This window comes from Hypomesus transpacificus, chromosome 11 (genome assembly GCF_021917145.1).
Source record: "Hypomesus transpacificus isolate Combined female chromosome 11, fHypTra1, whole genome shotgun sequence".
NCBI classification, from domain to species: domain Eukaryota; kingdom Metazoa; phylum Chordata; class Actinopteri; order Osmeriformes; family Osmeridae; genus Hypomesus; species Hypomesus transpacificus.
Genome location: NC_061070.1, coordinates 7,772,863 through 7,799,279, shown reverse-complemented (window position 1 = coordinate 7,799,279; position 26,417 = coordinate 7,772,863). Strand labels below are relative to the sequence as shown.

General features: G+C 45.8%; 1 protein-coding gene across 3 annotated transcripts in view; it reads left to right on the top strand.

Annotated features, from left to right (window-relative positions):
- Positions 1 to 6,156: 6,156 nt before the first annotated feature.
- LOC124473837 (leucine zipper putative tumor suppressor 2 homolog) overlaps positions 6,157 to 26,417 on the top strand; it is a 33,242-nt gene continuing 12,981 nt past the window's right edge. The window contains exons 1-2 of one of the 3 annotated variants that reach the window (XM_047029531.1): positions 6,157 to 6,447; positions 22,864 to 22,968. The gene's annotated coding sequence lies outside the window, so the exon portion shown is untranslated. Of the gene's footprint in view, positions 6,448 to 19,822; positions 20,019 to 22,863; positions 22,969 to 25,376; positions 25,538 to 26,417 lie in introns of those variants that run through there. The other 2 variants (XM_047029532.1, XM_047029533.1) reach the window with 2 other exon arrangements.

The following is a 26,417-nucleotide window of genomic DNA, read 5'->3' as shown; positions in this document are numbered from 1 at the left end:
TTCATATATTTAATGTATATCTTTCCATATAATTAGGATTCCCCTGTAAGGAATAGGCTTTAAGGTGACTTCCCCCTGAAGTACCCATTTCAAAGTTTCACCTTAATATGTGAAAATATGACTGAATTAGAGCTTTTTGAGCTTGGACCAAATGTGACTATGATTGCCTAGGAGAAACGTCTTATTTTATTATTCAGTAACTGAACACTGCAAGGTCTAGATCTTGGAATGGTTCAATTGGATGTGAGGTTGTGCTGGTAGACGAAGGGTTCCAGGTTCAACTCTAGGCATAGGCATTTTTGTTTTGTTTTGACAAAACAGTTTCTAGTTTTCTGGTTAATTCCGGTGTAACTATCTAATATGTCAATTTTACAATATTTTGCCATTTTGAAGGAGGAATCCGCCATTGCTGCTTGCAGCTATATTTTTTTACATATAGTTAAAATATATTCTACCATATATTAAACATACATGTGACACTATATCTTTACATACATTACCAATACATTTTCCCATATAAATCGGAATACATTATGGTGGTATTTATAGATATAAAATTGCATATATTTTGAGATATATAAGCATATATTATATATTCATGTTGAATATGTTGCAATGTATCGTACAATATAAATGTTAAATCCCATATATGGGCATATATTGCCTAATATATCACATGATATTTTCCAATATACTGCAATATATTTTCCGTCCGTAAGGGAGTGGTGGATGTATTGTAAGGAAATAAACATGTGCCATTTAGCGCAAGAATGCATACAGTGCACTGTACATGTAACTTCATACGGCAACCCTTGCCACACAAATGAATGCATGTGCCGTGACACCAGAGTGTGTTCCATATGTGTGCAAGTTGGTGAGTCACCCTGGCATTTGGAACAGCTCGCAATAAAAAGGTCAAGTCCGTCGCAATCAATGTTTTCTAGGTTTCTATGCCATGAGTTTAAACATGAGTATAAACCCAAATCCTGTTGACAGGCTTTCTCTCTCTCTCTCTCTCTCTCTCTCTCTCTCTCTCTCTCTCTCTCTCTATATATATATATATATATATATATATATATATATCTCTCTCGTGCACGTGCGCAAAGAGTTGTCCAGTCAATGTGGTCAAACATGTTATGTACTTTATCTAACTTGAGAACAATAATGGGGAGTAGGGGGGACATTAATGTCAGACTGATGAGTTAGTGAGATGTTGCTTTTGACCTTCTACTGTGGAAATGTGTTTGTACAGTATGTGTGTGTGTGTCAGAATCAGAATAAGCTTTATCCACGTAAGTTTGCACAAACAAGGAATTTACTATGGCAGGAAGGTGCATACAGTAAATATATACGAGTTTTAAGTGTAAAATGTAGAAAATATTAAATGTAGAAAGTGTATATGTGTGTGTTTGGAGAGGCAAAAACAGGCTTGACATTATCCTGATGTCCCAGATCATCCTACACAACCTCCATCCTTTCATTCTTTAAATACCACTGAGAAAAGTGAGATATGGAGAGGGAAAAAAGGAGACACACGTAGACAAACACACAGACAGAACAGCACAGACGTATGCAAATGCAAGGCTCAAAATGTACATACATGTTGTTACCCAAAACTATGACAAAAGTTCATTTGAGGCCAAGGTAGCATTAGGATTCCCCCCCCCCCCCTTTGGGCCCCTTTGCTCGTTAATGGCCGTGTCTGCTCCCTCCTAATTACCATCCTATTTATTTACTGCATATCCCATATCAATAATGAACAATTGAAAATATTCACTTTTGAAGTTGGTGTTCAAGTAATCCACATGGGATTACTTTTAGCTCTCGGTTTTCAGTGATGTTTGGTAAAGTTTTGTTTATGTTATTTTACTCAGAGAGAAAGTCGTTAGGCTGTGATTACTTTATGCCACAGCTGGCTACAACACTGCATTCTCTTCTCAGCTGGAATGATGCATCACCAGAAAATACATCTCCTTCTTTTGGACCTCCAGATAACCTGCAGCAAGATGCAGGGAAGGCATGAAGGTAGGTGGAGTAAGGAGACGACTGCTCCAACATGAAAAATTAGACTATGCGTCTGTGTATGGGACAATGTTTATGGGGATCCTCATCTATAGACCATCCCACCTCTTGGAACCGTTGAAGAAAGCTTGCCTGATTTCCATGTACATAGAGTAGCACAGAGCAGGAACAGCTCCTAATAAGCTCCTAATAGTATTCATGAAAGAGGAGGTTGTCAGTGTCAGGTATTAATTATGCCTGGTGTGTGTATGTGTGTGTGTGTCTGCCGTGTGGGTCTATATGTTTGCGACTGTGTATCTACTGCCTCAGCACTTTGCCAAGGTGTCATATACTTCCTTACTTCCCAGTATTTCATTTACTGTAGGTTTGGGTTAGAAGATAGCAGAGCAAAGGATGTATTAAGGAATGCATGTATAGTAGGCCTTATCATAATACTCTGTTTTGTTGGGAGTAAACTTTCCTGGGTGGGTCTCACTAGGCAAGATGGACTTATGTTCTGTCATGCTGAGTATTTATTCAAGCAGAGCAGACACACATCGAATACAAACACACACAAACAACAAACACACATGTACTGTATACACACACCAAACACACACACCAGCAGGGGTCCAGTCATCCCAACAGATGAGGCAGACGAGGGGATGAGTCTGGAGGGTGGTGGAGCACAGTGGATGAGAAACTGCAGAAGGGCACAACAATGGGAAAACATCAAAGTGGACTTGTGGTCCATTTGCATGGTATGTTGTTTATACAACAGGCACAGCAAGCAACCATAAATGGACGGGAACTCTCTATCTCTTTTTAACAAACAACAGAGTTCCAGAATAGAACTCCAGAACAGAGTTCTTTCTGCCCCAGTTCTCACTTTCCCAGCCATCCAGATTCAGTTTTGTGGACAAAGGACTTAATATTGTATTAGCTAGCTTGCCTAGTGAGGAAGCCAGTGCCGAGTCTGAGAATGCTCTCAGTGTTCTCTATCTTCACGCTAGTTAACCATTATGGAATAATGTACACTCTTGCCTCACTCACTGACATAGCAACTCTAATTGGGCGCTGGGCAACGATGTCAGCATGGTTGATGAGTTAAAGGTTCAAAACAAGGATGGATCGCATTCTTTGTCTGCCTCATTGTTCTTCTGCGTTGTTATTTGTACTTTTTGGCTGTGGGACATGTTTTCTGCTGCGGCAGCAACATTTTAATTGAACTGTTTATATTATGTAATAACACTCTCCATAGGTTGAACTGAGCACACATTTATCCTACTTTGCCCTCTACAGTTCACTAAACACTTGTGAAATGAGGTAAGTTAGTCTTCAAAGGGTCTGTTGGGTTCTGGTGATGTGATTCCAGGCACCTGAGAAGGAGTGAACAACCACTGTCTTTTCCTTTTTTGGAATCAGCAGATTACATTGTGCACAGCGGAGAGAACCTGGTAGCATCATGCATACAGAGAACTCCGTCCAGGCGTCTCACCTGTTCATAAGACCTCACTATTGTTCTCTCTCCTCTTTAGTGTCCAGTGCCCCCTAGCTGCATAATGCATGGTCATCCCTGTACTAAGCCCACAGGTTGACCCCAAATGCAAGCTATCTCCTACAGATCCCAAGGGCAGAATTATATACAGATGTACTTGGCAGAGTTGTACACTATTCAAAACTGGAAGAGCTTGGCCCCAAAGGAGAAGAACGCAGCGATCTGCCTGTGTAGTTTATGGCCAGCTGTGGTAGACAAAGATCATAATCTGGTCTGCCACCCAGGTTTGCTGAAGCCTGGTCACAGGACCAGGACCCTGCAGGCCCAGTGGATGTGTGTGTCGTATGATCTATGCTGAGCTGTGATGGGGCCTTGGCTAACTTATCTTAACCCAGGATCCTAAAGGACTTAACACTTGCAGAACTAGATATTTGGCTGATGCTTCAGTCAACCATACAGACAGCCTCAACATGTCCAGCTCCTCATGTCTGTGGCCAGCTGTGGTAAAGGTTCCCAAGATGAGAATTTCAAAATGTCCGCCATCCCTCACAGTCCCCCCTCAAGGACCCCCATGTCTTTTCTCACGGTCTTAGCCCAGCCGCTGGGGAATACTGTACATGGACACAGACTACTACACTCTCTCGCTCTTTAACACACACACACACACCACAAACATGTTGTATTGTAACATGTCTACACACAGCAGCACATGTACTAGCACAAGCAGACAGAATCAAATGTCTGACTGAAAATGATCATCAATCAGAATATGGTCATAAGATTGGATTTTTATTTGGTTTCTAATATGAATGATATTTCCTGCTGATGCGCTGGGATGCATCGTCAGTGACAGATTCTGGGATCATTGGGTATGTGGGGTCTGTCATCATCAATATCAGACCACCGTGCCCAAGCAAGCCGGCCAGGGATGATCAGACCCCTGCTTGCATTCCAGTGGCATTCACTCTTCCAAAGCGATTAATACACACAAATGATGTATATATTTTGTACAGTACATTTATGGTTTGAGATGGATGTAAGTTTTAACCCCCTCCCCTCCGCCCTCCTGCCCCCCCCCTCCCCTCCACCCCTCTAAAAAGATCCAAATGCGTACTACAATGTGATGCTTTTAATAACAATCTATTAAACGTGGAATAAGTAGCACAGCAATGATTAAACAAATCCACTCTTGCACAAGCCCTGGAGACTGCCAAGGGCAATGATCTTTTTGTGCATACTGTACACACACATGCGCGCACACACACACACTGTGAATGCAGAACTGTTTACAGAAAATTGCTGTGTGAGCTGCAAATCAGAAAAGACTCATATATAATGTTTCCAGAAGAAGGAATAGGTCTGCCCTCAAAGCTCATGGCCAAAGATTCCTCAACTTCACATCTTTATTCCGGCTTTCTCTTTTCCTACCTCCCCAACCTCCAGCCTAATGACATACTGTTGAAGCTTAAGTTACCATTGGTACAATATGGGGCCATAGAATATTTGCACGTTTAATTTAAGCTGGAAATCCTTTTAGTATGGCTGAAAATGTGACTGAGATGAACCATGGAGATGGTTTAATTGGAAAAAGAATTGTGAAAGAAGGAGAGAGGGAGGGGGAGAGGAGAGGCAAGGCGAGGAGGGGAGGGGGTATGAGGGAGAATTAAAAGGAATGCGAGAATATGGATGGATGGAGGGAAAAGAGAAGCAGAGGGAGAGATGGGGTAAACTGGGAAGAAGAGAGCGAGAAGATATTGGGAGGAGAAGCGGTTATAGATGCCCTTATGGAGGGGGCAGGAGAGAAAGACTGTGGGAGGTGAAGGAGAAGGAGAGGTGGGGCTATGTTCTTGATGAAAGGGACAGGAGAGAGGGAAAAGTGGAGTGAGGAGAAAGAGGAGAGGGAGGAGGAGGAAAAGAGGAGGCTGTTATGTGTTTGGCAGCAGGACAGGATATAATGTGTAAAGAATTGGGGGTCAGGCAGAGTTCAGTGGTGACTTCGGCATCATTCACCCTCTGATGTGGACTGGACTGTTAACCGAAAGAATTACCATTTATATGTGCTATACAAAATTGTTGATGTAGGCAAAAAACGTTGAAATATCCAGTTTGGTCTAGCAACATCCATTTTTACTCATGTTAGTGTAGATTACTTTACGTCCCATAGGAGAGTTACATTGGGCTATAGACAGTAGTTATTTTATTTCTGATAGCCAAACACAGGCTAAGGGGGAGATGGCCGGAGGTGGGGATATGGGCTATGTGTGTGCATTTCCCCACCTAAGAGAAGGGTAGTGTAGTTAGTTGAGGTGATCTTTTTAACATCCTGATGGAGACCCAACGGAAGAACAGGATATCACTCAATCTGGTTACTCAAATAGGGTCTCAAGTTTGTCCTAAGCGCATATACTTAACATAGTACGAATGATTTAAAAGTAAATTTGGCAGGTTATAGGCAACATTTGAACACCCAATGTAGCTGAATGTCTAAGCAACAACAGCAGTCGGAGCCTTATATTTTGAACAGAACGATGATCGCACAACGCCGGTCGAAGTACCCCCTCTCCGAGCCCCTGCCCTCCCCTCCACCAAACCTTGTCGCTCCGGATCAGCAGTCGAGCCCTGACTAGAGCAGCAAGTGCGTCCGCGTACGGTCGCGCGCCTAGTCTCCGTTCATATTGCCGGTGGCGCTTGTTCATGCTCGCAGGCTGAACGGCGGAGATGCCTACCATTCGATACTACGGCGCGTGAAAGAAAAAAGCTTGAGAAAGCTTGAAGCGAATCTGTTACGACTGCGATCGGACGTGTCTACAGACTGGCAGAAGTGTAAACAAAAGAGCAGACTTTAGTTTGAGTGAACATCATTCGACTTCATACAGCAATTGTGTCTAATTAAAACAAAGATCACGGGAAATCTGTGCGATTCATTGTTGCAAGAAACAGCTTGCGAGGTGAGTTAAGTTTCTTGAATACCAGTACTCTTTTATTGTTTTTCTTTTAAGATGCTTCTGACTCCACTGTAGTATTAGTACATGTGACCACAGTGTGTGCCTGGCATGCATTTCTTTTGAATAGCCCTTAACAAGCCTCTAAAAACTTACAAGCAGCTTGGGGCGTGGAGTCCAGTCCTTAGTGTGTCCTTAGTCTGTTTTGCTGGATATGGAGCCTATCATTTAAAGAGACATCGGTTTACACATGATATAGTGGTACAGAAAGTGGATCTTTTTCAGTCTAACATTCAGAAGTCTTATTTCATGTTTAAAAAGCCATTGTGGTCCTTGAGCAGCAGTGTCCATCACAATACTGTCTATTAAATTCTGCTTAGACCAGAGAAAAACGTGTCTAGTCGCTTTCAGATGGTGCAATACTTAATTTACAGTGCTCATCAGTGGCTTTCTCACAGTGCAACTGATGTGACTGCTTTTTCAGTCATTGTACACCATTTCCTAATTGCACTTGCACAAGTATGTAATTGAGCAACTTTGAATAGTTCTTCATTGTGAAAGCTCTGCTTGTCAGTACTTTGTGTTGTGTCTGTGTGTGTGTGCCTGTGTGTCCGTCCGTCTGTCGTCCTTGGTATACATACGGCTCACAAATGATCAAATAGCTAGCATTTCAGTGGTGTACCTGGCCAAAGCAGCGTTTACAAGAGGTGGTCTGTTGCGGTCGTGAGTCAGATGCTAAGATTGAATTAATGGTGCGGTCAAGGGAGGGAGGAAGCAAACTGACAAGCAACACAATGACACCTGGGATGTGTAGCCGGTGTAGATCGGTTAAACTCACTCCTCATGTGTGTATACTGGCCACCCTTGCCAGTGAATCGCTAGCTTTTTGTTAGCGTAGCTGGTAGTGATCGCTCTTGAGATGTCGGAGGTGGCGGGTTCGAACCCAGGTGCCAACATCCCAACCTGCGGAGACTCATTTCCGGGAGGTGGCTTCCCCCCCGGGGCGCAATCCGGACGCATGATGTACCCCCTCATCCAGCCCGTACAACCCCCCCCCCCCCCCTCCCCCCCGAGACGCTATCAGGACGCACAATATGCACCTTTATCTACCAGAAATGACCATTGGACAGTCTCTCGCTCGCTTTAAATACAAAATCCCCGATTTCCGGGAGATTGTATAGCATTTGCGGGCGTCAAGGAGCCACTATTAAAATGCGGGAGACTCCCGGAACTTCCGGAAGACTTGGGATGTCTGCAGGTGCGGGCGAACGTCGGGCGAGTGTACCTCCAAAGGAGCCGTGGCCACGTCTGTTGAATATGTATGTCTGAGGGTGTGTGTGTGTGTTTGTGTGACAGACTCTCTACACAGCTGTTTCAGTGTGTGTGGTGGGGGGTGGGGGGGGTTCTGGGAAATTGCAGCCCAATGCCATGGGAACACACTCACATTTCAATACAACTATTCTAAAATCCTTGCCAGGAATTTTTACTCCGTCTACCCCTAATGCCGTCTCCAGTTGTTTCTCTATGTCTCAGCCTCTCGCATCAAACTGAGTGAGAAAAGAAAAACAATGGCCAGAAGGAAGTAGAAGAAAGAAGAGGCAGAAAGGGAGCAGGGGAGAAGATACATTCAAATGAAGAAGCGAAAATGAAGAGTGAGTGCAGAGAGGGGGAACTTCTGACAACCATAAAGAGACATTTTTGTTTTATGCTTTGTAAGGCATACTTTAATATACAGGCCAGCTTTGAGTTGAATTGGAAACGCTTGTGGCCTGATTGAATCATAAATAATCCCTATGGGGGAAGATAAAAGGCAGAGAGAACGGGCTTGCCTGGGGATCGCTTGACTGTGCCTCTTGCCTGAGGTGATGAACACACTCTGCAAATGAGTCATGTTGGTGCACATGTGTGTTTCTCTTTTACGTTTCACTGTATTTCTTTGATTAGCAAACGTCTATCCCTGCCTGTCTCTTTCTCCGTCTCTTTCTCTCTCTCTCCATCTCTCGCTCGCTCTCTCTCCCTGTCTCTCTCTCTCTCTCTCACACACATTTCTCCTAACCCTCTATGCTTTTCCTACTTTTGATGTGTACGTTCTCATAAAGTTGCTCTATGCAGTTTTGGGACGTTGTGTTAGTGAACCAGAACAGAACAACTCAATCACTGAGAGTTTACATCACCCAGCCCTGTCACCAGACCTCTGGGTGAGAGAGGGATGAGGATAGGAGGAGGGGAAAAGAAAAGAAGTGAGGCAAAGGGAAGGAGAAATACAGGAGGAGTTGTAGACTGCAGTGTGAACCAAGCTGTCAGACTATCTCAGATGGAAAGAGGTGGTGGTGTGTGCAGGGGGGGGGGGTGCTGTTACTGGGTGATCATTCTTGTGTCACATGCCTCCTTCACATGCATACAGTAGCAGACAGCAGAGCCAGCCAGAGGGTGACAACGTGTGACTCCAATCGCGAGTGACAAAGAGAGAGACAGAACATGGTCTAAGTGATGGCCGCTGTGCTTTTGATAGCTATGCAGCCAAGTTTAGCAACTAGTACAACGTGAACGCTTCTATATACGTTTCCCTTGGACCCTTCCCAGTACACGTTTTAAACGTTCAAAAACAGCAACTTGTTTAGCTTTTCTGTGGTTGACTGAAGCGTCGTGTCGGCAGGAACATTCAATGGAGCATGGTTCAAAAGCTCAGCCATGTTGGTCTGAACATACTCCAGGCAGCATGGAATGCTGAACACCTTTATGAGGAAACTATGGCTGGGGGCCATGGATGTTGCTTGAGAAGGGACAGGTGTGTGTTGAATGTGACCCAGCCTCTGAACTACTGAAGTTGAGACCCTATTCTAATAGTGTGCGTGTTATCATCGAACGCTGAGAGAGCCATCCTTTCCTAGTCTCCACATGAAGCAGATCCATGTGTGTTCTTTGTGAAACAATTTTTCTAGCTTGGAGGATTATATGAAGGGGCTGGGGGATTCTTCTAATGAATAAGACTATATCCCTTCCTCTGGGAAGTGTTCATCTTATGTTATTATGACTAATGTGTACAGTATAGCCGTTTGTGTACGTACATGTGTGTACTTGTGTGTGTGTGTGTATAGAAGGAGGGGGTGTGCATGGGGTGAGTGTGTGTGTGCATGCGTTCGTGTGTGTGTTAGGGTTCAGGGGCTCAGGGTCAATTATATTCCTCAGAGGGAATCAATTCACTCGGACAGATGAGCTGATATCTTGTCGTGGTTTTATCTATCATTTTCTCCCTGATTCATTTCAAGGATGAAGATCTGCGACAGATTGAATGACAGGTTGAGTGTATGACCCCTGTCTCATTGAAGGGCAGGAGGTCAACACCCGATATTTCAATACTTAATTTAACTCAGCTTTATATCGTAATATCCATGTCCCTATGCCCCGTTACCATAGATATTAAAGTCGATTTGTTAAGGAGTTTTTAATTCCAGTACCCATTTCAGTGTGTGTTTGTGTGTGTGTGTGTGTTAGTGAGGCTAACTGAAAGCTTCTCTTCTACCGCTGCTATGGAGGCTTTCACACACATAGACACACACACACAAGCACACACATACACAAACACGGTGTGGTTCTCTGCTGCCTTTGTGGAGCTGTAATTGGTGCCTGGCTAAGTGTGCTCTGACCTCTACCTCTCCCCGTGGTTAGGAAGGTAAACACTGGGTTAGGTCAGGAATGCGGTGATTCAGAACTCAGCCGAGTTCCTCCCAGCCTCCCAGGCCCCTATCCTCCCAGCCTCCAAAACTTTCAGTCTCCCAGTCTGCAGGTGAGACCATGTGGAGGAGGGTCAGAAAGATTGCAGTTCTACCATCAGTTCTCTGTCTCTTGGCCTCACAACTCCAACTCCCCCCAAGCTAAACAACTGGAGACAGAGAAACCCAGGTCCTGTTTCCCCCTGTGACCTGTGAGCAGGTCTGGGGTCTCAGTGTCAATGGGCTGCAGCTCTATTAGGTAGTAGTTGCAATCCAATAGCCCAGATAAGCTCTAAAGCCATTACAGCCTGTAAGAAGAGCTAGAATCAATGGGGAGTAGACCCATGGTTAATGGACATTAGCAGGCAAGATGGGCTTCACTGTCTGGCAACAGCACCATCAAGCCTATCAATCAAATGTTTGGTTTGACACTTGCATTATAAAGTGCTTTGGGGCAACTCTCAACAGTCCGGAGATGAAGGTAGGCCAAAATTCCATTGAAAAAAGCGGTGTTGAATTTCAACAGAAGATTCTGCTTGAAGAGGAAACTTTCTCCACACACACAATAGGAATATATCTATGTCCACACCTCTGTCCGTTCCCATCCATCTGTCCCTCCATCTCTGCATACGTTTTGGGAATAACCCCTGTCTTTCTTAGAGCGGCTCAAGTGGCCTTGTATGTTACAATGTGTCACTTCAGGGTTGTCACTGGCCTGATGTATGGGGCTGGAATGGAGTTAGTGCTGACACAGCAGACCAACCACACATACATGCACACACACATACACACACACACACACACATAACCCCTATAAACAGATAGCTCCTTCACTGATCCCAGGCGCTAAATTGATTTATGACAGTTGCTCAGATTCTCTCCTGGGACCTTTGGAACCGGCCCTGTTTCCTGTCTGGTGTGTCAGTGTGTTGGGGGTCGGGGGATGATGGGCCCTATAGGTCTCTGTCTGGGGAACCCTGTAGCTGAGATGGGAATGTCCTGCCGACATTGCTATTCCTAGAATATTGACAAAACCAAGAATTCGTAGAACACTGCAAACCATCGGTGGAAACATTTGAACAGAATTCCACGACACGCGACATTTGCCTCAACACAAGTGTCCAAGCTATTGATGAAACTCTTTGTTGATTTGCTTATTGGCAAACTGATTTGTGCCACTAAGGGAAAGCAAAGAGGGAGTTATTGATTGAAAGAGAGAGCTGCGTATTAGATAGATAGCAGACTGATTGTGGAACCACACAGGGCGTTTCAGCCACCTACTCGGGGGAAAAGCTGGTGTGCCCCCTCTCTCCTTCTGGCATCAGCTGACACTCAGAGCTCTCCCATGACAGGTCTCTCAGAAGCCCAGCTGCAAATAGCACACTCATTGTGGTTGGATTGGGATGTGTGTGTGTGTGTGTGTATTTGTGTGTGAGTGAGTGAGGGAGGGAGAGAGAGGCAACGTACCCAATGTCTGTTTCGTGAGTCTGTGGGATTGATCCTACCCTCCTTTAATTACAGACAGATGTTCTTTCTCATAACAACCCGGCATCTCTCTCTGTGACATACTCACACACACACACATGCGCGCATTCACGCACACGCACACACAAACACACAAGCACATTGAATCTGTATAGAGCATACTGAACCCTGACATTCCCACTGGCCTGTGGAAAGAACTGGATGCTAATGATTGTCCCCGAACTTGCCTTCAGTGGAGGAACATAATCTTCAGGAGAGGAAAGAGCCTACGGTACCACACGGCTCCAGTCAAACACTGACCAGCCTCACTGTGGTCTTTCTGCTTTTGTGTTTTGTGTCTCTTTGTCTGTTCTGTATTTTTGTGAAGAGGATTGGTTCAGGAGGATTGCGCTGATCTGCTGAGTGAGCTTTCTCAGGAGGGAGAGGGAGGGATGGAGGGTGAGACTGAGAGATTTGAGAAGGAGGGAGGACTGAGGAAGATGTGTGCAGTCAGAGTACTCTTCTTGTGTCTGATCAGCAGAAAGTTGAAATCCAGCCCTGCGTGTGGTAAACTAGTATAGGCATTGTGTGTGTATGTGTGTCTATGAGTGGGTGTCTGTGCATGTTAGTGTGTGTTGGTGGGGTAGTGTGAGTAACAGAGGTCACGTTGAAGGACATAGTTCACACAATCCTGTGTTAGTTCTTGTCTGAGTGTTGGGTCTGCACAGTGTTAGATTGGTCACGGCATGAATCACCCTAAGCACTGGGGCCATATCCTTATAATGGGTTTAAAAACTGTCTTTACTGTCTTTACTGTCCAAGGGCGCCTTTGAACAGATTCGCCCACCGCAGACAGTTACGGGTGTGTTTGTTTGGGGGTCGTTTGGCTGAGACTCTCTGGCCTGGCGTGTCCCCCCCCCACCAGACAGGGAGCATGCAGAAGTAGGTCAAAGTTTAATAGAGCGTCCTGTCCCGTCTGGGAGGGCGGAGGAGGGGTGTGTGGGTCATGGGGACCTGGGGTGTTTGGGTGATGGTGAAGTGGATGGGAGGCAGGGTGGCTGGGGTAAAAGGTCAGACTGGCATAGAGGAGGAGGAAAGAGGGGCGTAGTGGCTTGGATAGGGGGGAATTTGGTTGGTTCTATCTGGGAGTCTTGGGGATGGGGGCGGTGGGTCAACTAAGCTCAGGGGTGGGACTCAACCATTGGGTCAATGTCTTAGTTGGGTAAGTGAATGTATGGGGTGCCAACAACTAGAACTCATGTTGTTTCATTTCCGCTCCCTTCTGGTTTGTTTTGGTTATATAACAACACTATGGGAAATCAGATGTAATCGCGGCGAGATGTTTTTGTATTGAGGCAAAGGGAAGAGGCTCAGACTGTCTGGCCTGTAACCGTATTTACTACAGTTTTGTAGTCACATAGCAGAGATTCCCCCATGACCACAGCTGGATCATCCTTATGGGGCTCATCTTGTCTACTTTTTAATTGAATTTTTGATTTAACCTTTATTTAACCAGGCAGAATCATTCAGAACAATTTCTTATTTACAGCGATGGCATGGCAAAAAGCACCAGCTTTTTGAGGGACACAGGAAGGGGTCTATGGAAGAACAATCAGGTTAAAAGCACACAATCACAGCAGTACAGATATACAGAAAAAGCAAAAAATCAACAACAAAAAACAAGCAGGTTAACAAAGCAGGGCATTAGCAGCATAGGGGGTCAGAGGGGATAAGAATGTTAAAAGCACAAAGGAAGACACAGAGATTATTTACACAAATAACCACCACACATTTACACAAACAACAACCACAATCAAGACATAGACTGACACTGGCAGGTATGAACAAAGGATACAGGCGGGTGAGAAAACAAAGCAGGCAACATAGGTACAACAGTAGGACAAACTAGGCAGTTGGCAACAGACAATCAAGACAAACCATGGGGATGAACAGGACAACAAGATACTGAGGTGAGGGGTTAAAAGGTGAGAAAGCATTTACAGAATTCGGTGAGGATGAGTGAAATGGCTTCTTTGAAGGCAGGGATGGAAATGAATTTGTCCAGTTTGAGGTGTTTTGGCAGAGCATTCCAGTCAGAGGCGGCAGCGGGCTACACCTCAGTGGCACCCCCGGTGGCCCCAACTGTTATGCTGCTCCCTGCGATACCGACAGACGGAGAGAGGGATGGAGGTGAGGGAGGATAGGATGGAAAGAGCGTGGTCCTCCTCTCTCTCTCTCTCTCTCTCTCTCTCTCTCTCTCTCTCTCTCTCTCTCTCTCTCTCTCTCTCTCTCTCTGTCTGCTGCAATTCTAAGGGATTAGTTTCACTTACATAATGGCCCCCATCTCCCCCTCCCACTCCAACTTTCCCCTAAAACGCTCTCTCCCTGTGTGGCTGGCCTAATTGCTATTCAGGCTTCCTTGTGTGTTTGTTTGTTCTCGTTGGGATGAGATGTCTGTGAGACTGGATGGAGCGATGGAGAGACAAAGAGTAAGGGAAAAAGAAAATTGGAGACCACAAGACAGGGAGAGGGAGGGAGAGAGGGAACAATGGGGTTTGACCCCAACAATCAAAGATCAGAAGAGAGATCAACAGAACAAGGAAACGGGAGTGATGAATGAAGACGGGGATAATGGGGGGGGTGGGGAGAGAGAGAGTGACAGGTAAGACTAGGACACAGAGTAGAAGGGATAAACGAGGGCAGATTGAGATGAAACACAGAGTAGTAGGGTGAGAGACAGAGCAGGAAGGGATGAGTACTACTGTCGGGAGTGGATTGGAAAAGAAAGAGAGAAAATGGAGAAAGGAGAGATAGATGGGGGCAGGGAGATATATTTATAGCACAGCCTGCTGTTGGCCTCTACTGCCTGGCCCAGCACAGCTCAGCATCAATGTCAGTCCCCATGTCATTCCCCATCAGCTCCATACGCACACACACACACACACACACACACACACACTCCCTCGAGCAGTAAACACAGGCTGTCATGCAAACCTGTGAACACTGTCCTTTGCCATGGAGTGGTGAAAGAATCATACACTCACCTATCTAAGTGGTTTTTGTGTGTGTGAGAATGTGTTTGTTTGTGTGCATGCTTTTGAAGATCAACATTTGACCCTGTGTCAGAGGGGCAATAAGGACACCGAACACACACAGATGTGATTGACTGAGTATGTGAGTCAATCCTGTCCTCTGGATTAAGTCAGGGTGTAACGTGAGACTGAGTGGAACTCCATACCTACTCTTCTCCTGCCTTCTCTCCATTCAGTGGAAGAAGGGATTGTCTTCTCAGATGGATGTTTGGGAAGGTGTTGCGCTCCAACCCTAACTCAGGCTCACGGGATGAGCTGCAGACAACAGACGCCAGCCACACTTGCGTAACTCCGCGGGGTCGACTAATGATGTGTTTGTGCTTCAGACAGTTTTTTTTTACCCTTTTAATCATGTACATAAATTACTCACGCAGCAACACACATTTCTGCACATCCTAATTTAAGACCCACACATGCATGTGGAAATATGCACTCTCACATACGTACATACACATATACAGTACACACATATACACATACAGACATACATACAGTGGCCTTAGACGGTATTATGACCCCTTAACTGTTTTGGATTCAATTGTAAATGGATCAAATATTTATTTTTAGCACCATGCCATGAAGTACAAAGAACTCTCTATAGACCTCCATGATAAAAGTGTGGCAAGGCATAGATCAGGGCAATGGTATAAACATTTCTAAAGCTTTGACTGTTCCCAAGAGGACAGTGGCCTCAATAATTGTGAAATGGAAGTCGTTTGGAACCAACAGCACTTCGTGGCCATCTGACTATACTGACTGAGCAAGAAGGGCTTTGGTCAGGGGGGTAACCAAGACACAACTGTCACTCTGAGAGCCTCAGAAGTCCTCTTTGGAGATGGGGGGAAAGATCTCAGCACTCTCCCTCAGTCAGGTCCTCTGGGCAGGTCCTCCAGGGGACAGACAAAAGCCACTCTTGAGTAAAAGACACATGACAGCCCTCTTTGTGTTTGCCAAATGGCATTTGAATATCTCTGAGAGAATAAATGCAGCTATTCTCTGGGCAAAACAAGAGGCCAGATTTTTTTGGGCAGAACTTTAAGTATTGTGTTTGGCGAACACCAGGCACTGCTCATCACCTGACTAATACTGTTACTAGGAGGGGGCAGCGCATACTATGGGGGGGCTTCTCAGCAGCAGGGACATGGAGACTGTTCAGAATTGAGGGAAGGATGAATACATCCAAAAACAGAAAGGCCCTTGAAGAGAGCCTGCTCCAGAGTGCACAAGACCTCATACTGGTGCCACGGTTCACCTTTTAGCACAACCATGACCTGAAGCACACAGCCAAAACATCACTGGAGTGGCTTTGGGGCAAGTCTTTGACGATCTGTGGAGAGACTTGAAGATAGCAGTTCACAGACTCCTCCCATCTAATCTGATGGATCTGCCAGGAAGGGGATGAACTGCCTATATCCAGGTATACCCAGTTTATGGAGACATGCTGAAGAAGACTTGCAGCTGCATTTGCTGCCAACGGGGCTTCTACAAAGTGCTGTAGTAAGAGTATGAATAAGTTCAAGTTCAAGTTCAAGTCTTTTATTTGTCAGGTGCACAGAGCAACACAAGGTTAGACTGGGCACTGAAATTCTTAAGACAAGACAACGCAAGCACTTGGCATAACATAACATATAAGTACACAGAACAAATTTACATCTATGCTGAGCTTAGATAAGTGAACTTCCTAAATATACAGATAGCAATAAATAAACGACTATACTAACCCTAACACTAAAACTTCCTAAATTACAGATAATAATACTAAGTCCAATTAGAGATTTCAGTTTTAGATTTGTATACATTTGGAAATATTTCGAAACATGTTTTCACTTTGTCATTATGGATAATTGAGTTTAAATTACTGGGGTGAAATTGGCAATTTTCTCAATTTATAATTGAATCTACAGAGTGTGCTATAAGTGAAAAGGTGCGAATTTTAACATTTAGTCATTTAACAGACGATCTTATCCAGAGCGACTTACAGTAAGTACAGGGACATTCTCCCCGAGGCAAGTAGGGCAAAGTGCCTTGCCCAAGGACACAACGTAATTTGGCACGGCCGGGAATCGAACCAACAACCTTCTGATTAATAGCCCAACTCCCTAACTGCTCAGCCACCTGACCCCCAACAAAGCTGTGAATACTTTGAAGCCATTGTACATTCAGTACATACACATCGCCGTGCTCTACTCTCAGCCAGGGGCTTCCCTTATGGCTCACTCAAGTGACTTCACCGCCCTTGTTTGTTGTCCCTGCCGAGGGTGGTGGTGACTACATCCACCCTTTCTCACGTGCACGCACATGCACATGCACACATACTCTCACCGTCCCCTGATCTTATATACAGGCAGGACATTTATAGCTCATCCAGCAGCCTGGTTTGAAAGCCAACTTTTGTTGTAGCAAATAATGCCTTTGGTGACGTTTGTTCTCTCTCGCTCTCTCTCTCCACCCTTGTTTACTTTCTGTTTTGGGGCAAACCTGGCGTCCATGAGAGTGTGTGGGGAAAGCTTGGTCCAGTACAGTTGAGGTTTTGCAGTTAGTGATTTTCTGTCAGCAATAAGAGCTCTGGTGATTCATGGAACAGACTCTGGGTTGTACAGAACCTTGATTGTTCCTGTTTCTGGCTCGTACTGCTGAAATAACAAACTCACTGTAACCAATGCAGAGGTCACATGCACACACACATGCACACGCTCAAAAACACACATCTTGCTCAGGTCACCTTGCACAAAGGTGGAGGAAAGCACAAAGGAGATGGATAGCTTTAGAACGCAAGGCAGAAACACAAATTGGACACTTATCCTCAAGTCAATTGTATTTGCCTAATTTACCACATTAATTTTGTGTTTCCTTTCTCTTTCTTCCCTTCTTTTTCACTCTTTCACTCCCTTTCCCTCCCTCCATCCATCCCTCCCTCCATCTTCCTCTGCCCAAAACACAGTCCCTCATCAGGTCTCATAGCCGACCAAACTCAGTCATGAATCGTCCAACCTCTCACGGCCTCTCACAGACCTTGTCACCTGTGACCTTGACACCTTGTGCCCCCCGATCCATCACATTCCCCACAGTTCTAAAAACAGCAGAAATAGCCGCAATGTCTGTCTCCACCTGCCTCCTGGTGTAATTAGGCTGTTTCCTGTTTCCCTCAGTGCGACGGGGCTTGTAGATGGGAGGGTGCGTTTCCAGAGCCCTTCTTCTGTGAATTGTTACCAGAAAATCAGCGTACGTTCAATGTAGTCAGAGACGGGGAGTAGTGGGGTGACACATTTTTAGATCAGATGCTGTCTTGGAGATCTGGAAATCTCAACCTGTCAGTTTGGTTCCCAAGGCATGTCTGCAAGTCTATCAGACACTCCACTGCTGAGAGGGAGGGAGAAATCAAGACAGAGGGACAGGGAGTAATATAGAGAGAAAGAGGGGGAAATGGAGATGTAGAAACTGAGAAAGAGGGGGGAGAAAGCGAGGGAGAGGGAGAAAAAGAGAAAAAGAAACAGACTGAGAATGTTTCCGTGAGAATGAGGGAGGAAGGGTCAGGTTTGGGGAGAGAGCGCGCGTTTGAATGCTCACTTATGAAAGGAAATTGTTGCGAATAGAGGTGGGAGGGGGAAGGGGGGGCTTCTGTAGTGCCTGGCAGGCAGAGACGCCTCAGACAGCTGCTGCTCCCATAGCATCTTTCCTCCTCACATTCCGCTGCAGAACACAGCCGTCTGAGGCAGAACTCGGTGGGGAAGAGTACAGTGTCTGTGGTATGCATAACCAGAAAAAAATATTCCCTCTCCTGCCAGTGAATTCTTAAAGAATCATCAACAATGGCCGCTACAACAGATGCATTATAAAGCTGGAGAGAGTCCATCGAGATGAGAGACGGGGACCTGAGGACACCGAATATAGTTCCTGTATGGTGTCCTCTGCTTTCTCCCCTTCTCCTCTCCTTTCCTTTCTGCTGCTTCTCTTCTCTCCTCTAGTCATTCACCTCCCCAGGGCACAGGGGAATGCTGAGGGGTATGCTGAGGCTTAGTTGCATCTCTTATCTCTCTTATCTGATCTCATCTTATCTCCTCTCATCTGGCCATGCCTGGGAGTGGCAGGGAGAAAGGGGGAGAGCTGGAGATATTAAGAGGAACTTTTGACTGAGCTTAAGACACATTATCCAGGCGAGGGGAGGGTAGAAGAGAAGAGAAGAAAGGGGAGTGGAGCAGACAAGAGGACAGAAGAAGTGAGCAGAGCAGAGAGGGGAGCGGAGAGGACAAATGATCGATCACATGTGGACCCCAGGGAGATTATAGGGCTGAGGAGATGATGAGGTCATTCTCCCCAGGTCTCTGTTGTAAAAAGATCCCTTGCTCTAGAGACCACCTGGCTGAAAAATCTTGCAGAGACGAATAACAGAGGGAATAACAAGGCTCTGTCACTGCTGTATACAGTATTTTGGGATGTGAAAACACATCTTTGTTGTCTTTACTGTGTGAAATAATGAAAATACATGTTTAACTTTTTTTATTGGAAGTGAATATTCCAATTCCTTTTGTTTTTACAATGGTTTCAAAACATCCATTCAATGTGGATGAGGTAATATGCCCTCTAGTAGGAGTGTGGCAGATCTACCAGGCTTTTCAGGCATCAACAAGAATGGATCCCTCCATCCCATACCTCTAACACATTCATTGGATAGATATATCAGTGCCGCAAACACAAATCCCCATTGGGGTTCTTTTGACCTATAAGAAGAATGAGGGTAATTAATCACAGCTATTTGTCTTCTGTTGAAAGTCCACGGGTCAGTGATTAAAATGTTATCTCATTGTCTCCCTCTCTCTCTCTCTTTCCCTCTCTCTCTCCCTCCCTGTGTATCTTCCTCTCTCTGTGTAGCCTTGAGAGAGAGAAGATTCAGAGTGAGAGCCTTTCTTTTGGCTCTGTTTTTCCCCAGCTCTAATGTGTGCCACCAAATCCCCCTTTGAATAAAAGTCAGAAAATTGATGCAGCAAATCATGTTTTATGTATGTGTGCTTGCACAATGAAAGCGGGGCGGAAAGTGGGCCAAGCATCACACAGAGGCGTATTATGGCAACAAAGCCGCTTTCCATTTCTTAGAAAACGGCGGTGGCAGAAGCCTTCGTAACAGTGAATATGGCAGTGGAGCAGGGATTTTAGCTAATGACTACCAACGCGGAATGAGGAGTACATAGAAATTGCATTAACTTGTTAGCAGTCCCACCAGGAGCTGCTGGGAAGGATATCAGACTGGGAAGATGACTGGGCTCAGATGGACCATGTTCTAGTCTCTTATGTGGAACTACAAGTCAGTTATGTAAGTGGCACTTGTCTTCTACCCCTCCCTTCCTCCACAGACTCGCCGGCTAACCTTCACGCTGTTTTAGCCACGGCAGTGTGTGTGTGTGCGCGTCCATGCCATGCGTCCATGTGTGTGTCCAAGGGAGGGGGGGGAGGGGGGGAGGGGGGGGGCGTGAAAGATGGATAACTAGACCTCTTACTCCCCAGTGGACAATATAGCCAATGACAAGTTGTGGTACTGGTCTTTCTCTCCTCCACCTGTCCCCCACCCCTATTTCATTCTCTCATCTTTTCAGGCTCATTGATGGAGAGGTTGGGAAAAAAGAAGGGATGAAAGCAGGAAACAGATAGTAGACTGTAGTATATAATATCAACTGCTTCTGGCCGGGTGGATGGCAATTCTGTCTTAACGAGTGTCCCTGAGTCATGGTGTTATGGTATGAGTCAAATAGTGTATTGCCCCTGTGGTGAGGACATACACCGTTATGGCAATAATCTATCTAACACTAATCTAACAGCTTAACCCAATCTAATCTGTTTGCGGAAGGGTTTACGTAAGCGCAGTGTGCTGGGTGAGATGTCATATCCTGATTAGAGACTCTGGTGTGTGTGTGTGTGTGTCCAGTGCAGATCAGTGCAGCACCAGGGATCAGGTGGTATTTCTTCAAACGTGTGTTTTATGAAAATTAAAAACTCGAAAGCTGTCCAGTGACTCAGGTCAGGGCAGTTGCGTGGTTGTGTGTGTGTGTGTGTGTGTGCGTGCACAGCATGTTGTACAGACCCATTCCCTGGTCCCCTCTCCTTAATTTTCTCTCTTCTCCTCCCTCTTTCTCTCCTGTCACTTGCTGAATGATGCCCCTTATTTTCCATTCCTATCAATGAAATGGGCAGGGGGGGGGGTTGCCACTTAATTAATTTACCCACCCGCACCACCCCGTCTCCCCAAGGACAGACCAGCTGCTCTTCTTTTGCTCATCTTTTCCTTGTCTGTTCATCCATGAGAAGGAGAATAACAGTGATGCTTCTCTTTTTGTGTACAACATGCTCAAATGGGCCTTTGATACAGTCCATAGGCAACATTGTCCAGAAACCTGCTGTCGACCTGTTCCTGCCCAGCAGTCAGTGTTCCTGTCTCTCTAAGAGCCTCAGAGGATGTACACCAAAGAGCATGTCATCAGAAATTCTCTTGTCCTCTTGTCTGAAAGTCAGCAGTTAAAAAAGGGTCATGGCATACAGTCAGCACCAATACTGTGTGTGTGTGTGTGTGTGTGTGTGTGTGTGTGTGTGTGTGTGTGTGTGTGTGTAAAGTTTGGTATGGACTCAGTCATCCTTACTAACTTTTACAGATGCACTATAGAAAGCATTCTGACTGGTTGTATCACAGTGTGGTATGGGAGCTGCACAGACCGGGACCGCAAGGCCCTACGAAGTGTGGTCCGTTCTGCTGAGTTCATCATCGGCAGGAAGCTCCCAGCCCTACAGGACACCTACCACACACGTTGCCTTAGGAAAGCCAGCAGGATTCTAAGAGACTGTTCCCACCCATCCTTCAGTCTCTTTACCCCGTTGCCTTCTGGCAGGCGTTACCGCAGCATCCGGTCGCGCACACGCAGACTGGACAACAGTTTCTACCCAAGGGTCATCAGGCTTCTCAATGGACACTGATATGGACATTTTTACTGCACACTAGTCACTTATACACTGTCACTTTCAGCTACTGGTTGCTCTTTCAGTAACATTGCACTACTGTACCTCGTTTTTTTTTTTTTTTTTTTTTTTTGTGTATTAGGGTTAGTATAGCGTACTATTTATTGTTATCTGTAATTTAGGAAGTTTTAGTGTTAGGGTTAGTATAGTCGTTTATTTATTGCTATCTGTATATTTAGGAAGTTCACTTATCTAAGCTCAGCATAGATGTAAATTTGTTCTGTGTACTTATATGTTATGTTATGCCAAGTGCTTGCGTTGTCTTGTCTTAAGAATTTCAGTGCCCAGTCTAACCTTATGTTGCTCTGTGCACCTGACAAATAAAAGACTTGAACTTGAACTTGAACTTGTGTGTGTGTGTGTGTGTGTGTGACCCTTGGGCCCAGGCTAGAGGGGGCCAAAGACAGAATTATTGACTTTCTTGTATCAGTTATCAGAGGTGATTGATGACGTTTGATGACGATTGCTCCAGAGAGGGAGGAGTAAGGATGGATAGAGACCCATCAAGATGACCAGATAGAGGTGAAGGTGAATGGGAGGAGAGAGAAAGAGAGGGACAGGAGATTGTAGGTCCCACCATCCACCCATCAACCTTTTTCCCCCATTTTCCTCCTCTTCTGTCTTCTCTCAAGCTTCCCTGACTGTAGCAAGGTCAGGGTTTTGTGTGTGTGTGTGTGGCCCACCTCCACTTGGCTAATGTTGCTCTGTGCTTGGATGCGGGTGGGGCCACGTACCTACACACATACACACACACACACACACACACAGCAAAGACTGTAACTAAAGCCAAAGATCGGGAAGATAAACACAGTGAGACTCATATCTCTACTCTTCCTCTTTTCCATTTATCCATTAGAGCATCAGTTGGTTTAATTGAATCATCAGTTTCAGTGTTGTTCACATACAGGTGTGTGTTACATTATATATACGTGTGCAGGACTGCACACCCACTCAGGCAAGTGTCCGTGGCACGTGAATTTAGTTGGCAATATTTCTACCATCCAGGCGGGGGCAGCATCTCTCTTCTGTCCCTTCTCTCTCTGAAACAGAAACAGCTGGGAAACGAATCCTGGAAGAAAGTGTGTTGTAGTTCAGTTCAGCACTTGTTCTTTGCCGTGCATTTCCTCCCCTTGATTCACTGTGTGTCTTTCCAGGTCAGGGGAATCCAGGCAGGAGTGAGGATCTGGGGATGAGAGCTGCCTGCCCCCTCCCTGTCTGCCCCAGACCTCCAGGTGGAGAAGACCGGGCATCTCTGAGAGGTAGGACCAGACAGCAACATCTATTCTCATGAGATTGACCTTCCAAACTGCTGACTCAGTACCTGTGTGTGTGTTTGTGCGTGTGTGTGTCTGTGTGTGTGTCTTTGGCCGATGACTATACATTGATCAACGGTTTGAACGGGCGTTGCCTGCTGAGCTCAAAATGACCCGCTGTGGTCACACACACACCTTTAATCACTCACACATACACAAGCTGCTTTGTACTAACACACATATACACACACCCACACACTTGCATGCAAATGGGGGTTTTGGCCCCCATGACTTTGAAGTATCCAGTTTGAGATGAGGTTTAGGACGACAATCAGTGTGTACCAGCAGGGGTCAGAAGATCCTGTCACATCTACAAAGTCTCTGCTAACAGCGATGTAAAGTTAGGTCACTGGATTCAAGCAGTTTCTATTCGGACATCTGCTGATGTACTGTATAAATAGGGCAATTTCAAGAAAGGGGTTTTTTTGTGATAGAGTCCGGGCCTACTGTGTGTGTGATAGTTATGGTGTGTGGTCCACACAGCAGCTGTTGTTCTCTACTCTGTCTCAGTTGCAGGTCTGTAGCCCCCCCCCCACCCGCCCCCTTCCCCCAGGCCCAGCTGTCCCCTTCCCTCACTGTGGGCAAAGGACATCACATCACTGCAGCTCACTGCCAGTCAGCCCTGGACGTAAACATCACAGCCTCCTCTCTCCAGTCTGTAGGATTGGGCCAGGCAATAGAAAATGGGGAGAGCCAGAGAGCTGGAAATATAAGGAGGAGATAAGTGTGACAGTGAGGTTGGTATAGGCTCTCATGCTGGGAGTTAATGCAGAGTTAATGGGCTGGCAGGGGACAGGCAACACACCATTCACCAGCTGAGATTTACTGTGTGTGCACGCAAGAGGGAGAGAGTATGTACTCTGAAAAGGGTTCTTTTGTGTGTGCGGATACACCGTGTGTTTGCTTGTGTGTGGGTCTGCATGTGTGCGCCAGTGCGACACGTGTAGCGTGCTCTCCCTGTCTCATAAATCCACTGGTAATAGTTGTCTTCCTGAGTGATTTGCTGTTTGCATCCTTCCATTGTGCTGGCCAGCCCTGTGAACTGCACCCACCCCCCACCTCTCTCTCTCTCTCTCTCGTGCTCTCTCTCTCTCGTGCTCTCTCTCTTTTTTCAGGGGTGGCTGCAGGCAGGGTGCCCGAAGAGTGTTATTACCTGGTTGGAGATGGAAACTCCCCACTCACATATATATAAATACACATCAAACCAGACACAGTCTCAGCATCTGGTGGGTTATTTAAGCTTGTAGAGGTGGCAAACTTGAGTGCTGAGGGGGTGGCAAGCCATGAAGTTCAGGTTAATTCAACACACACATCACTAGCAGATACAATAGCCGAATGGCGTGCCTACTTGTGTGTGTGTGTGTGTGTGTGTGTGGTGGAGCAGGAGGGAGGAGGGATAGAAACTTGCCTCTCCTCTTTTCTCTGTATTCCAGCATTACTCTTTTGTCTTATTGGTACTATTATTGCTTTTCTGTGGAAGTGCAGGCAGCAATAAACCTATGGGCCTGGGTTTGGGAGCACCAATCCAGCTAAGCAAAGGAACACTTGAGGACATGAGCATGCGCAAACACATTCATCTACAGTACACACAGATGCACAAATATACAGATAGATGCTCAAAATATCCGCTCATGCGCTGAGCTTTCTCTGTGTTTACTGTTACTGCACAGATGGATCCTTACACAGTGTTTGTTTATGTGTGCATGCTTATGCACAGTGGTGTCATTTGTTATGTAACCCCACATGGCATGTCAAAGGGTTAATCAAGTGATTTCCCTGTCTGCTGTCCTCTACTACTGATCCAAAATTAGAACTCTTCTGATAGTAAAACATTCCCTCTCATCTTAGTATTTACCAGGAAACACAGCTGCTGTGTATTGAACAGGGAAGAGAGGCCATTACTGTAGCCTGTAGCCCTCACACATACACTCACACACACATTTACAGACTCAAGAATGTATGAAAGGTGATTGAGTTCAGGATGTGCTTGTGTGCATTGCTCCTCTGTTGTAACTAGTTTCAGCCTACTGTAAGAGCAGAATTCTTTGTTTGGGACACTGAGAGAGGGAAAGAGAGAGAAAGAGAAGAAGGGGGAGCAGAGAGGCTAGGGAAAGTGTGTGTTGAGAGTGAGAAACGAGAAGCAGAGAGGCTCGGCAGACAAAAGTGTGGGAGGAGGGGATCTGGGCAGAGAGGAGAGGAGGAGGGTAGTGGAGGAGGGGATAGGGGGAGAGGGCGGTGTTAAGACAGACAGCAGGGAAAGAAAGCAGGGAGAAGGAAGGAAGAACTAAGAGGAACCGAGAGGAGAAGAAAAGGCAGGAATGCCAACTCCTCGTGGTCGGCTGTGTAGAAGTTCTTCACACTGAAGCAACGCACAGACAGACAGAGAGGGAAGTTAGAAAGGAAGAGAAATATACAAGAGTCAGAGAAGAGATTCGATTTTTCACAAGGGGGATTGGAGGAATTCTTTTCAGGGTGGACGGGCAAGCAGAGACAGAGATGCAGGGCTCTCATTGGGGTGAGTCACCATTTGTATTTGTGAGTGCGATTTTAAGTTCACAGGGGGATCAAAGTTAGAGTGAGTGAGTGAGGGTTTTTAATTTGTTTTATTAACATTGATTTATTTGATCTGAATTGAGATTACATTTCTCATCTCATGAATGAGTATTCAAATACAGAATTGCATAACAATTTAGGACAGAAAAGGCTTTTGGAGGCTGTTGAGATTTCATTGGAAGGTGTGTGTGTGCTTGCCTGTGTGGGCGCGTGAGTGTGTGTTTTCTATACATACATGAGGTTAGAAACTTCTGGAGAAATGTGTTAATCTAGATTGTGTTTTCCCTAAACTGATCCTAGTGACTGTGCCACACCATCAGTACCAGGACAGTTTCACTGATCCTGGCTCTGTTGAAACAATGCAAGGATAAGGAGAGATCTCCAGTCAGCTGTTGGAATAGAAGCTGTTTGGAAGCAGCTTTAGAGTCTGACTAAACGGATGTCAGATCAGTGTGGGGCTGTGGCGAGGGAGGCTCTATCATGTCAGCCTTGTAACTTAGTTAGTTGATTTAGTTAGAGTGGTAGCATTCAAGCCCCAGGCCCGGATGATTTACTTACTCAGACATGGGAGCATTTGGCCTGTGGTGTTCTGTGGTGTATTGGCCAGGCTGAGCTGGCTCGGCTGGTTGGGGCCAGGCAAGAATGGGGTACTGGGGGGAAGTCAGGTTCTGTAATCTGCTATTGTGGGTAATCTGTTCATTAGACGATTATTGATTTGAATTGTTTGAAAAGCTGTGTCAGACAGCTGGCCGCCTGGCCCAAAAGATGGGACTTATTCGAAATGTTCTGCGCTCACACACAGAAACACACACAATATCAGACCTCTCCACACCCACATACAC